Source organism: Sparus aurata, chromosome 1, assembly GCF_900880675.1.
Source record: "Sparus aurata chromosome 1, fSpaAur1.1, whole genome shotgun sequence".
NCBI classification, from domain to species: Eukaryota; Metazoa; Chordata; class Actinopteri; order Spariformes; family Sparidae; genus Sparus; species Sparus aurata.
Window position 1 is genome coordinate 36,168,240 of NC_044187.1, and position 15,301 is coordinate 36,183,540.

Sequence of the window (15,301 nt, forward strand, 5' to 3'; positions counted from 1 at the left end):
TTAAGGCCTTGTTTTGTAGAGGAATCCTGTGTCAAGATACACTTTGAATAGCTTCAATATTTTGGTAAAAAATATACTTATATGCTTCATAACCTGTTAATGTGTTTATCCAGCCTTTATACTGTGTTTTTGTCAATGATATGAAACTAGTGTCCTTGTATACCCTTCTGTTTACAGTGAGAAACTGACAATGATTATTTGAAGTCCTGTCTTCATTTATGTCAGTTTCACATATTTTGACACAATACAATACTTTGACCAGAGAACCTCTCATTTTGTCATGTTCAGGTATACGTCAGATTTTGGTGCTTTTACTTTCTACACTTCTACAGCTGGCAAAGACATTTTGCTTGTGTCTTCCTGTTTACTGTAAACAGGTCCTTTCTCTGGATTACCATTCCTGTGTTTGTGTACAGTAAAGCCTTCCATGAAGTAATGGATTAACAATGAACAAAGGCTATCTATATCTGACCCATGTTTGGCCCACATGTTTACACAAAAGTACCGGGCTAATAAAAGCCACGCTGCTGTGCATCGTCAAGGTATGCTAGTTGGCTTGACAAACATGCCACGAAGGCATAACACAGGATAGTATGGCTGAGGCTTTGATGTTATAGAATGCATGCACATTTCTTTTCCCTAGAGAGTCAGTGCTGTCATCCCTTCTGCTGCTGTAAAAATAGAACAGGGGTCACATGTCTCATACATTTGATTGTAATTGTGCACTGTCTTAATTGACAGTGGTATCTCCAGGCTGGTGGGGTGGATGTGTAGTGTCTTGAGTATGAGAGGAGCCATATTTTTTGTTTCTTCTGTCTGTGTTCCCTTTGATGAACATAAGCACTTTACGGTCCAAAACTCAACACAGTCTGCTGTTGCAGATGGAAAAAAATAATATAATCAGATGTGGGACATGTAGAAAATGGTTCAGTGTCACATAGCAGAGGCCCACTAGCTGACCTTAGCACCCTAAGGTTTGCCCTAATTGGAGTGCCTATAATGCATTTTTCCGATGGATGTCCAACCCCTTTGAAACACTGCTCCAAGCACCAATTAAATCCAAAGCTGGGCTTCTCCTTAGCTCTATTTAAGTATTTTTAACAGTTGGGCCAGATGCCAGGCTCCCAACCGAGCAGTACTCCTGTTCCTCAGGCAGCTGATTGACTGACATCTGCCCCCACAAATGGGCCTGTTCAGAGGGGTGGAACGTTACAGAAAATTGAGATAGAAATTCATCATCCAGACTAGACACGCCGTTTGTGACAGTGAATGGCCAACTGTGTCAGCTTTGTGCATCACGTTTCTGGGCACAACCTTTGCCTATCCGCAGATAAGCTTTTGGGCTTTCATATCTGAGGCCTTTACAGGGCTTTCACTCCTAATTTTATCTAGCTTTTGAGGGGCTCTTGGTTTATTTCACTGTCCAATTCTCAATTAAACCAGTACCTTGGAAGGTGACATAAGATATAGCAAGAGAAGTGGTAAAAATAAAGCATTGTCTCTCTTCCTTTTTATTATTTTAGTCTTCCAGTACCTAAATAGCCATCTTAGAACAAATGTTCGTGCTGAGAAAGGTTTTGTTACAACATATTATCTTTAAGCCCCTTTTTACTTTAATTTAGAACCTTTATCACATTCTAATTTAAAATATCCAATTCTCTCCAACCTACACCTCTATTCTTTGCCGTGTGATGACGACATTTCCCTTCTAGGATCAATAACATTTATGTTGTCTCCATTTCAGCGCTTTTCAGCCAAGAGTGAGATTATTTATTTTGCCCCCGTTTAAATACTATAATCCTTGCAACATAAAGATTGAATTAAAAATCTATGGTGGATTAAGTTTCTCATTGAAAGACATGTAGTTCAGCTTGTGTATATGGCCCTCTCGTGATGTAAATACGCATGGGGCCTCTGGTGGTAGTGCTGCACACAAAACACTGGACACACGAATTTTCACTGCCAAATCAAATCAGCCATTCTACCTATCTTCATATGCCTCTCCTTCAAGCTGTTGCGTTATGTTGCTTATTTCATGTCATCCATTTTATTTAATGGCTCCTCTGTATTCACTGTACTCACCATCAGGATACATTTCGGGGGTTTTCCGTGAAAATCATCTAGCTTCATCATGACTAATGGTTTGACAAGCAGAAGGCGGCTCTTGTCACAGGAACTCGTAGGTAGTTATTCTACCAGTCAGTAGTCCTTTACTAAAGACTAACCTCATAGGGATGCAGGATTTGGATTTTATTTCAACTTATACCTACCTGATTCTCATGGCCAATACTGATAAAATAGCCAATAGTTTAATATTATCGTGTTTCAAACAAACCTTGTAACCTGTAACCATTGAAGTTGATATGGTGATTAATTAACATTTGTGTATTTGCACATCCAACAGATGAGCAACATTAGCATTCATCAGGAGGGATTTTTGTGTCCATCTGATGGACATTAATCCAATATTCACTCTCCTTTTAGTTCTGTTTTGGTCTCAGCCAATCCAGAGAAAAAATTATTCCTCTTTAGCCACTAAATGCTGAACTCTGTTTATCAGAAAAACGATCCCATGCTATATGTTCGTTGTTAAGCGGTGACCTCTAGCAGTGGTCATTATTATTACAGCTGCAACGGAGGAAGTTAGGAGATGAAGTTTAAAGAGTTAAAAGCCTGCATAGGGAGGAGGTTGGGGATAGACATCAGGTTAAACAAGGACATTAACTTGTTTCAGGAGGCAATTATTCATGTCCAGTGTGAAATCAGAAGTCAACGATGAGTTATTTTAACTTACTGACTCTTTGTCACATACAAAACATAACCCAAGTTACTCAGGACAGTACAGGACACTGCTGTTTGAGTCCAATATGGTAAGTTGCTGTAACTTAACTTTAAACATGCAGCTTCATTGCTCAAGCTACCCTTGACTTGCCAGTACCGAAGACGCGAAAACATTTGGTCCAGCCATTACAGAGCTCTGTGAACGGAGACTTAGCATTGAACGCTAACAGCATGGGGTCAGAACTTTACACTGTGTTTCAAGCGTCTTAACATGCTCCACATCTCACACCAAAAGTTATGCAACATCAGCAGACACCTTAGCACACAGCACTGTAGCGTGTATGACTCAAACTGAATAAAAAAGTAGTTAAAACAGTGTGTTTGTGCAAGCAGCTACTTACCTGTTTGTTGACATCCGCGTCTTCCGGTAGCTAGACCAAACTAGTATATCCACCGAGTGTGCACTTAACAGGCTTGACAGGCTATTGTAAGGCTCATGGCTCATGACAGGCTCCCAGTGAGGGAGTAAGTGCACGCTCGACGGATTCACTAGTTTGGTCTAGCTACCGGAAGACGCGGATGTCAACAAACAGGTAAGTAGCTGCTTGCACAAACACACTATTTTAACTACTTTTTTATTCATTTTGAGTCATACACACTACAGTGCTGTGTTGTAAGGTGTCTGCTGATGTTGCATAACTTTTGGTGTGAGATGTGGAGCATGTTAAGACGCTTAAAACGCAGTGTAAAGTTCTGACCCCATGCTGTTAGCGTTCAATGCTAAGTCTCCGTTCACGGAGCTCTGTAATGGTTGGACCAAATGTGTTCGCGTCTTCGGTACTGGCAAGTCAAGGGTAGCTTGAGCAATGAAGCTGCATGTTTAAATCGACCGAAGTTCTCCTTTAAGTGAAAGACACCAAAATGCTCCTTAGAGGTAGGGGGCACTAAAGTGTCAGGTAGCAGTTCTCTATGGGTTTGCCAAGATGACCCCAGGTGATGTTTGGAACATCTTTGATGTAGAAAGATTGAAATAGATGTCATAATATGGCATGTGATAATTCGCCCCGCAGGAATCACCAGGGGTATACATCATACTTGACAAAAACAATGGGGGCAGGGCCGATTTAGTGGTTTCACACCTCCATGAACATGATGACAGCAATTTAAGACTTGTCCCATCCCACCTTCTAACATGCTAATGAAGCAGAGGCAGAAAAATGAATCAACACTTACAGTGACTCCATTAAAAGATGCATCAAGTCTTTTTCAACTCATCCATAATATTATATTTTCATGCCTCTGCTTCTACAGAAAAAATTGTCACATGCTGCTTGGCGCCTGAGGTAGCAGGTGATTGACTGCATCTGGCCTTAACCTGGGCAAATACAATATTGCAGAGGCTTGGCAGGATAATTGTTGGGGCAGGCTGAAGCTGTCCCCATAGGCTTGAAATCCAACAGGCCCAAAAAGGTTGTTTAATATATACCCATGTCCTGGTTCCTAAGGTTAGCTGTCACTCTCATATGTACACACACACACACACACACAGTCACACACACACAGCAGAACTTTACTCGACATCGGAAAGGAGGCTGAGTAACTGAGCAATTCCAGCTGTTGTGAAGCCAGCAGGACTCAGATTGTATGAGTCAGTCACTGTGGAGCTTTAATCAAGAGGGGCCCTCTGTGGGACTTCCCTGAAGGACAAGAGAATAAAGTCTGATTGCAAAGCCTTGAGGCAGCTAACACCTCTCAACCAGGCTGACTCAGAGTAGGAGTTGGCCAATCTAGCTGTCACCACAAAGAAGCACAGCAGTTAATTTAGTTCATACAAAACACAGTGTCCTGGAAGAAAGGCTGTCTCAGTATTTCACCGGATAAACTACATTTATAGTCATTGGTGGAAACACTAAAGAGGTTCTGACTTCCGCTGTGTTTTGAGAGACTGTCCTCAGTGGATGGATTGAATTACATGGTAGCTTTTGAGAATGCGTTCCCATTACAACATCAGGAAGGAACATTTTCTGTCACTCAAGATGAATGGCAGAGCAGCAGTAGTAATGAGAGGAAGACTTGAAATGGCCATTTCTGTCTTTTCCATCAAAAATATGATGCAGCATAATCAAACACTCAAAATGTCGTGTTTGTGTGCTGTGCTGTGTTCTGTGTATATGAAACCACAATCTTCTTCTCTGTTTTATGTAACCCCCTTTTTTGCAGGACGAAACACCATTGATTGTAGCAATGTGCTTTTATGTAAAGATGACAGATGTGGGCTAGGTGAAAGGAAAACTAATCCTGGAAACTCTTCAGTGAGAGTAAAACAATGTGTGAAGGTTTGATGGATGAAGGCGCGGCCAGACTGATTCTTTGTTTACATCTTTTACAAAACGTGTCAGAGGAGCTAGCTTTTTTCTGACAGCGCGTAGTGAGCCGGGCTCAAACTGTTTGAACCTTTCAAAACATGTCAGTGTCGGTATGTCTAAAGTGAAGGATTGCATCTCTGACAGAAACGGCATCCCTCATGTGTTGTCATGAAGCTTTTGAGCTGGATTGGTGGGAGTGGCTTCTACACCTACATGTGTGTAGAGGTTTCTCTTCACTGATTTTACAGGTATGGGACATTATGATTAAGTACGATTCAGGCCTTGTCTGTGTTGCATGCGTTGAATTCTGATGCCAACAAATGTCTCTCAAGTGAAATAAAGTCCAAATAAAGTATGGACGATATTGCCTGAATTTTAGTTGAAAACATTTAATAAATGACCATTATCAACAGAATGTGAAGAAACAACAGTGTTGTGTCAAAGACATCTATGTACTTTGTTGTAGAGATTTCTACTTAAGTTAGAATGTTTGCCGGAGCTCATCGTGTCTCATAATACCACTTTGTACAACAAGAGGTGAGTTTTAGGGACATATACCAGCTGCCTAAATGTTTTCTCTTAGCTTTTAGTGTAATGAATGAGGAAAATAACCTCACAAATGTTGGTTATTTTGTCTCTGCACAATCACCTCTGGTGTTTTGGAAATAAATCATTAGCTCACAGAATCAGGTAGGTAGCGAGCTACAGCCATGCATAGCCAGCAAAGAGCAGCTGTCGTCTGTCTTCTCTGGCCTTGATGTTTACATTGTTGTCCTCAAAGGAATTATTTTTCTCCTTCAGATGTAAATGGACAGCAGATTTATTGATCTGAGGAGTTAACCCTCCTGTGTTGTACTCATTCTTGGCCAGAGAAGACAGATGGTTTGAAGAGGAATCAAAGAATCCATCTATGTCACACTGGAAAGACCGTCTTCAAACAAAGGAGGTGGCCTAAGACATTACTTATCACCAACCTTCAGTGCAGTACTTCCCTCCCCAGACAGCTTAACAACCGTTCACACCTGGGCCCACCTAGCCCTAACACCCCACATGACCCACAATTGGCTCTAATGATTCTGAAACTCAGAGCTCACATCTGGCTTTGATGACTCTGTAAGGACACTCCCACATGGAGTTTCTAAGCCTGCAACTCCCCTCCAGTTAGTAAGAACTGAAGAAGCCTCTTGGATGAGAGGTGAAACGTCTTCAAGAAAATGAAACAAGTCCAGTTGCCTATGATGCAGCACTTGTATAATTAATGAAATACAGCAAGTTTTTAAACATTAAATAAGTCAGAACTTCAGATTTTTGCACTTGTGGTCACTGACTGTGGCTGTCTTTGTACTATACTCTGGCTCCACTTCTGGATCTCCTAATATGAAGTCATCTGTAATGAAAGAGGTCTATTAGGACCGTTTGTTGTGTTGTCCAGCTCCAAGGGAGAGAAGGACCAGGGTTCCCATACTTCTGGGAGAAACTGATTGCTTTCAGTGAAATGATGGTTTGATTATTGTGCTCACTTGACTGGCACTGTTGTTTGACTTGGCAGGATTTCCCCCACCCAGCTAATGGCAGCCCTTACAAATCCTGATGCTTCACACACGCTCTCCAGCAAAAACACAGCAAGCAGAAAAGCTGCTGTAAATCTGACTTTTTCTTACTTAATTAGCAAATGTGGTGATTTATATTTGTGAGGATGTCTAGAGATCTATTTAGTTTTAATTTAGGAATGTTGTGTTTCTTGGCTTCAGTGTGCTGCAAAGAATTTATGATGGTTGTTGGTCAAATAGTTCAAAAGGCCAAGAAGAATGAACTGGATTTGTGTAACTTGGCATTCAGTATCAGTTTTAAGTTACTGTATCTTGGCTGGACAATCCAACACACTATATTAATTTTCATAGACAAAGAAAATAATTCAATTTGAACTCTTATCAGTCATTAGAAATTCACCAGATAACTTTTAATAGGGGTAAACTAGAGATAACTCATCAAGATGTATGTGGGGTTCCCTTTGTTTCCTCAATTCTTTGTGCCTCATTCAAAAGGAGTTAATTTACCCAGCGTTCAAAGCATGATTTTTAGTGAAGATCATTAGATCTGGAATACAGCTCGCTGTCTCAAGCACCGCCAGGGGAGTCAACAGCACAGTAACTGCTCCCTGCTTATACACATTCAGACTGAGACAGAATGACAACAGGAGTCATGAGGTTTATGAATGTTCCTTTATGACACAGTTCAAGCAAGTGAATGACCGTCAGGGTGACTTATCAGAAATAAGATAGCAAAATAAGACAGCTGTGTCAGCCATGTGCTGTCATTGTGATCCCATTAAAATGATCATTCCAGTTGATTCCAATTTGAGTCACTTGATCAATAAAAAACAAGTATAGTGGTTATTTGCCGAGTTCAAGCTTTCCCCGTTCTAGAAGCTCAATCAGCTGAAATTCAAGCAGCAGTTAGCAAGATTTAGCAAAATTTGTGAAAATCTGTCCACCAGGTTCTGAGGTGGATAAAATGTGGGATTTGTGGGGCTTTGGTAGACCTAGTGCCAGCCTTAGCCAGAAGAAGATTTGTGTTGATTAAGTGCATTTAGACTTTTAGGCATACATACTCTGGGAGTATGAGTATTAACCAAAGATGGTGAAATTATGTCAAGCAGATTTGAATATGCATGATCTTGGTATTTTTGGCACCCCCTATGTGTTGTGTTTGACTGGTTTTTGTAGACCTATTCCCAGCCTTGGCTTGAAGATATCTACCAAGCTTCATGATGATTGGACTGACAGGTCATGATTATGGCCAATTTATTTTAAGCCACACTTTTTAGAAGGATACTTCGATTGATAGCGGCCATGTTTTTTCACCTGTCTTTCTCGGATACACAATTCTATTATAACTAGCTAACTAGCACAAATGCAATGGACATAGGCGGACCTATATGCTACAATGGGATTTTTTTGTAGAGCACCTTCACCTGGACTTGTGTATCAAATTTCTTGTCCCTTGGACTTAATATGTTTCTTTAGCAAATGTTTAATTAATCAAATTTTGTTTTGTTAATTATAGTGCCACGTTATGCCAGATTTTGCTCCCTATATGCTGAGAAGCACTACACATCATTTCCAATTACTGTGCCAAGTTTCGTGTTTCTAGCTCATTCCAGCTCATCGCAATTTGAGGCGGGTCATAAGGCAAATGATAATAATTTTGATAATAGTAATAATAATAATAATGAACCGGCACAATTTCAGTGGAGTTCTGCAAATCGGGGTTGAACCTTAAAAAAATAAGCAGGCAGATGATCTCAATGTTCCTGTTTGAACTTTGACTTGATGGTTAAAACATTTCTGTCACACTTACTTTTGAAAACCCAAATTAAGATATTTAGAATAGAACTGCAATGATTGGTTGATTAATTGATTAGTCAATCAACAAATAATTAATCGGTGACCATTTGGCTGATTCTAGCTTCTTCTATGTCAAATTCAAGAAAATGCTGTGACCTTTGAGTCATTGCATATGCCATGTTTTCAACCCAACCTGTGGAGTTTCTGTTTAAAATCTCAGTGCTTCTATGAGGTCCAGCATACTTGATTACTAAGTTGATTAATCATAACAGGTCGATCCCAACTGAAGATATTCAAATGTAAATTGGCATAAAATAAATAAAATAATATTTTACAGTATTCTCAATCGGGGGTCTTTTGGGTGCAGCACATCAAGCTGTAAACACATCATTGACATATGATAATCTTATGAAGACGGCAAAAAACTATTTTATAATTATCGTTGTCTTTAATCGTTCTCTGTGAGTTAAGATTTTTAGTTTTCGATCCTGAGTGTTTTCAACACTGTAAACAACAGCTTTCACATCACACATTTCACTCAATCCATTGTTGATATCAAACTGAATTAGTGCAGCTTTCAGTGTTGAGCCAGTTTTATAAATGAGCAAAGGGCGGACCTGCATGTGTTGAGCGTGTCACTCTTCACCGAGTCATAAAGAATTTGCCTAATATCAGCCTTCCTCCGTGCTTGAGCAAAGGAATAAAGCAGGGGGGCTTTAATATAAGAACCTTATGATGGAGGTTATTAACACTGAGGTCCTAGCATGCTGATTGGCAGAGAAGGGGCGGCACATGCTGCATTCTGCTGATGACCTAAGGGATAGGGCTTTTGTGACTTAGCGGGCATTTTGCCTGGCTCTTTGTTATGGCCATGTGTCGCCCTGGGAGCCTGCTGCTCTTTCCAAAAGCCCCGGGTTCAAAGCTGCCCAGCCCGATCAGGGAGCGGGGATTGGGCCCATGCCAGGGAATAAAGAACATCCCAAACATCTAGCACAAAGACCCCTCTGACTCCATCTCTCTCTTCTACGATCCCCCTCTCTCGCCCTCTCTCTTCCTCATAGCTGCTTTATATCTCTGTCACTCACTCGCCTCACCCATGTTGTCTCCCAGCTTTATCTGTTCCTAGAGAAATCTCCCTGGATATCCATCTCTACCCTCTGCCATCGTAGTTGATCCCCACTTTCCTTTCCTTTCCTTTCCTTTCCTTTCCTTTCCTTTCCTTTCCTCTCCTCTTCTCTCCTCTCATATCTCTCACCTCGCATTATTATCACTCTAGGATCTCTCTTTTCATTTTTTCTTCCTAGTTCCAGCTCTCTCGTTACCTTTGCCTACATCAGATGAAACCCCCTCCAGAGACTGTGGATAAAGATAAGCCCTGTGAGATAGATTGTGTGCGTGAGACAGAGTAAATCCACCAGCCCACCCCCTCCCTTCCACCACCCTGCTCCAACACTGGCTCAAACCCCTGGCACGTTCCGTCTGTTCAGGCTAGCAAAGCCACTAAGCCAGCCTCTGCCTCTGTCCACCTCCCCATGCACAACATTAGCTAACCTGCTTTGCAGCTATTCCCTAATCAAAAACATTTCCAGCCTGAGACAATGCCTGCGCGGGCCAAAATAGACACGCTGCCATTCTCCCTCCCATAAGCCCCCACCCTTGTCCATGTATTTGCAATGGATTAGCCCAACAGGTGCTTGATCATTTTGATCAAAAAATGCTCCAAGGATGGGAAAAAAGGCCGAGCCAAATGGTTGAAGCATTGGCTTAACCCAACAGGTGTTACGTTTGGTTTGAAATTCAATCAAAAGTGAAGAATCAGGTTCAGCTCCAAACTCCCCCCCCCCCCCCCCCCCCCCACCCCAACCCCCAACCCCTCCAGGCTCACAGTGTCAGCAGCTGCATCTTCCATGGCCCTATTACAATGTCTTCCTACATGAGAGAGAAGTAAACACACACACACACACGCGCGCGCGCACACACACAAACACACACACATTCGGGAACACACTTTGATTCTGCTTTCAAAGAGCAGAATTCTGGCCTTGGCCAATGAGAGGGAGCATCTGTGTTTTGGATATGAAAGGGACCAATAGGACAAAGAGATTGTATCAGTTAAACGCAGGTGCACCGTGTTTAGCGGGCAGCAGCTGGTGAGGTCACAAACGGACGCATGTTGAGTGCACAGAAACACACGTTTTTTTTTTTTTTCTCGAATGCACGGTAAATGTTCTGCAGTCCTCTCATTTCTCTTTCTCTCCTCCAATCTAACAACAAACTTCAGGAGCACGTCTCACCAGCCTTTCATGAATAAAGAAGCAGAAAAGGAGAATACATGGCACACGAGCCAGTATGGGTTTTAAATGACTCCTCTTTGAATAGTGAGAGACGAAAGGAAAAAAGGAAGACAATATAAAAAGGAACATAAACCTCTCAGAGAAGCTTTTTGAAAATGGCTGATAAAAGACTAGCCCATATTTTTTTAGAGGAATCAATTTACCTCGTGTGAGAGTTTGTGTTCACACATTGTGCGTTTGAGTTAAGAGTCAGAGTGACAGAGAGAGAGAGAGAGAGAGGGAGATGATTTGTGGCTCTTTGGAGGCCTGCACAGACTCATTTCAACATAAATCCAGCATTGTCACAGGCAGCCACCCCTGCCTTCCTGGATTTGCCTCTCCTCTCGGTTCTCGCTGCCATCCGCTGTATCCCCCGAGACATGTCATCATCCCCTCTGCAGCTCCAGTCCTCCTGTATGTCCCGGAGGTCCTGCAACAGTCTACCCCATCGTAATCCAGTTTAGCATGGAGTGATGGGCGGAAGAGGAATGGCCAGCTCTGGAAGAAACACATACACAATTTTGTTGATGTCATTCAAAATGGACCGGGCCACACAGTTGGTTTGTGGTTGAGCAGTTAGCATGCCTGCTCCTCTCTCTGTGGCTAAAGAAGCGGCCTCTCCTAATCATTAGAGCATGATTTGAGTCTCGAGCCACATCAAGGTTTCTCTACTTCATTAAAGGCCTCCCTTCAGCAAACGACTCTCTGTCTGAGAAAATGGCACCGAATCAAGAAACGGGTTACATGGCAGATTGAGCTGTTCAGTTACAACTTAACGGCTATACGTTGACAGGCTCTGGTAATTTCCACAGCCTTTCCTCTAAGTCCTGGAGAGGGTTTTCACGGAGGCTGAGAGTCCATCAGGGGGGAATTGATCGCAGAGGAAATAGCCGATGAAATCAGAGCTGGCATGCTAGTCATCTTCAGCTACCCTAGGGGACTCACAGTTAACTGCTGCACACTTCTGAGCGGAGAGGTGTTTAACGGTTGATTAGCAGTCCCTGTGAGCTGCCCTGTGCACCCAAGGCACTGTCCTCTCCATTTTATGCCTCTCTGAAAAATCAATTAGCGCTATTACAGGGCCTTAGTTCCATTAAACATTAATCACAGAGCGCCGTGCCTAGGGTGAGCAGCTAACATTAATTGTAGGCTGACATGACTTTGAGGGAGCGGCAACGGCGTCTCAGCTTTACAGTGTACAAGAGCTCGTCAGACAGCATTTCAGCGATGATGCAGAAAGTCAGAACTCGTCCCTGGAAGGTGATCAAACACCGAGGAGATTGCTGTCATCTTCAGTTCCGTTAAACATTGGCAGCGCGGTACGTGATGTCAGCCACAGACTTTGTAGATGATGGTAGAGCCCACAGAGATGTGGTGTTAGTGAAGATGTGGAGTCGGATCTTGGATCCTGGAATGACTGTTTTTAAGGCTCCTGTTAGTTTTCTGGTACTGATCGATATGTGTCTGTAGAACAAGTATTGAAAACTGTCAAATTGAAGTTTGAGGAGTATCAACACACTTCACATAGAAACACAGGACTCTCCAACATTATGTTATGACTACCAGTGTGGCTCTAACTGATACGATACCCATGAGACTCGGTCGCTGTTGCTATGAAGAAGGCGGCAATCAGAGCTGGAGCAAATTCAAAATGCTCTGTTGTTGTTGCCTCCGGTAACAAAACACTTGCTCGCCACAGTTGCTGAATACTTCCAAATTTAGCAAGAATTCAAATGTGATCTGATTTAGGCTGCAGATCAGGTTTCTACAAAGTGTCATCTTTAGATTATGTGTGTCATTAGCAGTGCATGTAGTAGAATTAAAGTAAGACGTAAGAATTAAGCTCATTGATTGGATAAAAGGCACCATAGAAGTCGATTTCTCTCTTTACATCTCTACAAGATTGTACCTTTTGGCACATTAATTTACACCAATCAGGCATAACATTATGACCACTGACAGGTGAAGTGAATAACACTGATTATCTCTTCATCATGGCGCCTGTTAGTGGGTTTGATATATTAGGCAGCAAGTGAACACGTTGTCCTCAAAGTTGATGTGTTAGAAGCAGGAAGAATGGGCGAGTGTAAGGATTTGAGCGAGTTCGACATATTTTGATGTCCCTGGAAGGTGATCAAACACTGAGGAGATTGCTGACATCTTCAGTTCCGTTGAACATTGGCAGCGTGGTACGTGATGTCAGCCACAGACTTTGTAGATGATGGTAGAGCCCACAGAGATGTGGTGTTAGTGAAGATGTGGAGTTGGATCTTGGATCCTGGAATGACTGTTTTTAAGGCTCCTGTTAGTTTTCTGGTACTGATCGATATGTGTCTGTAGAACAAGTATTGAAAACTGTCAAATTGAAGTTTGAGGAGTATCAACACACTTCACATAGAAACACAGGACTCTCCAACATTATGTTATGACTACCAGTGTGGCTCTAACTGATACGATACCCATGAGACTCGGTCGCTGTTGCTATGAAGAAGGCGGCAATCAGAGCTGGAGCAAATTCAAAATGCTCGGTTGTTGTTGCCTCCGGTAACAAAACACTTGCTCGCCAACGTTGCTGAATACTTCCAAATTTAGCAAGAATTCAAATGTGATCTGATTTAGGCTGCAGATCAGGTTTCTACAAAGTATCAACTTTAGATTATGTGTGTCATTAGCAGTGCATGTAGCAGAATTAAAGTAAGACGTAAGAATTAAGCTCATTGATTGGATAAAAGGCACCATAGAAGTCGATTTCTCTCTTTACATCTCTACAAGATTGTACCTTTTGGCACATTAATTTACACCAATCAGGCATAACATTATGCCCACTGACAGGTGAAGTGAATAACACTGATTATCTCTTCATCATGGCACCTGTTAGTGGGTTTGATATATTAGGCAGCAAGTGAACACGTTGTCCTCAAAGTTGATGTGTTAGAAGCAGGAAGAATGGGCGAGTGTAAGGATTTGAGCGAGTTCGACATATTTTGATGTCATTGCATGTCCATCCAAGAAGAGCCATTACTGCCAGTTACCTATAATTTACAATGCAGCATATTAATAGGCCTTTTGGGTCACATTAGCAACATTGCTTGTTTACTTTTTTTCTTAAAGATAGTTGGAGAAATTTTAAATGCAAGTTTTAGAAGTTCTTGTAAAGCTGACACAATTTAACGTTTTAAACTTTGGCCTGTTTAATTGAGGAACCCTTCACACCAAAATGAAACCTCAGTCCATCTACTCACCGCCTTTGCCAGTGTAAGTCAGTAGTGCACAGTTTCGTACTTCGGTAGACCATATATTCATGTTTGCTGATAACATTCTCATGCATACATGAAATCAATCATTTCCTTGATGATCTTATTGTAGAATACTGCAATTGTATTTTTAATTTACCACTTTAAGTAATTGTTTTTAAACAAAATGGAGCTGAAGCTGTATGGAGGTACAAACTACAAATGTCAAGCTTTATCTGTCCCAGCCAGTGTAACTGCTCTCTTTAGACTTGTCATGAATCTATCTTCCTTTGGCTTGTGTCCCTTTCAGCTGTGGGAGGGCATCATAAGAGGCTTGGCTCTTGTGTTTTCACTGCTATGGTTTACAGTTAGCTGTGGGCAGCCTGTCCCGCAGTCCTACTAATTGAGGCTAAGAGGTTTATCTGGAGTCAGGCTCTCAGGTCCTGGTCAGAGAGAGGGGCCCAGAGCTGACCAGAACTGGAGAGACTCTCCAGAGACAGTCAGTGGCAGCTCGCTGTCTTTCATCCTCCATCCTCCCCCCAGCTCTCCTTTGCTCTCAGTCGCTCTCCTCCACCTCTTACTTCGACCTGAGAAGGGTCACTCAGTATCTTCATGGCCTTCTCGTGGGAGAGAAGAGGTTATTTTCTCCTTCTTCTGTGTGTCTTGTGTCCTCTGTCTGTCAAATGTACATGTGCATACATCACACAGGAACCCTGACAGCCTGTCCCGTCAGCCCACTCAGAGTAACAGGGGTCTCTCTCAGGACGCCAGGCTAATTTAAGCCCCACCACCAGGCACGGAGGGGGTAGGTGGGAGAGAGACGTGGGAACATTTAGAGGTGTTATTTTGAGCCGGCATGGGATGAGCAACCTGAGGGCAGCTTATCAGAGGTGGAGTCATTTGCCGGTGTATTTGTGTGCATGTGACCACCGTGCCTGCTAAAAGGGACTCTGTATATCCATGGCTCTCTGTGGAGCGACACTGTACTATGGATTGCGAGGAATGCAACCAGTACACACCCGTACACTCGCACAAACACACACTCACGTCCGCTCAAGTATTCAGTTTCGTTTCAGAGAAGTATTTTGCTCTTTGCTAAATGACACTATACGGCGTTTTCTTGTGTGAAACTTGATGAATCAGCTCCGCGCAGACATTGGAGCAACCGACTAGCTTCTTTCATTTCTTTATCTTTAAACGCACTTCCTGACACTCCCCTTCGGCGCAGCGTTGAATAATTA

At 42.4% G+C, this 15,301-nt stretch overlaps 1 protein-coding gene across 2 annotated transcripts in view; it reads left to right on the top strand.

Annotated features, from left to right (window-relative positions):
* Positions 1 to 15,301, top strand: part of neurl1aa (neuralized E3 ubiquitin protein ligase 1Aa) — an 82,356-nt gene that overhangs the window by 42,748 nt on the left and 24,307 nt on the right. The gene's annotated exons all lie outside the window — the stretch shown is intronic.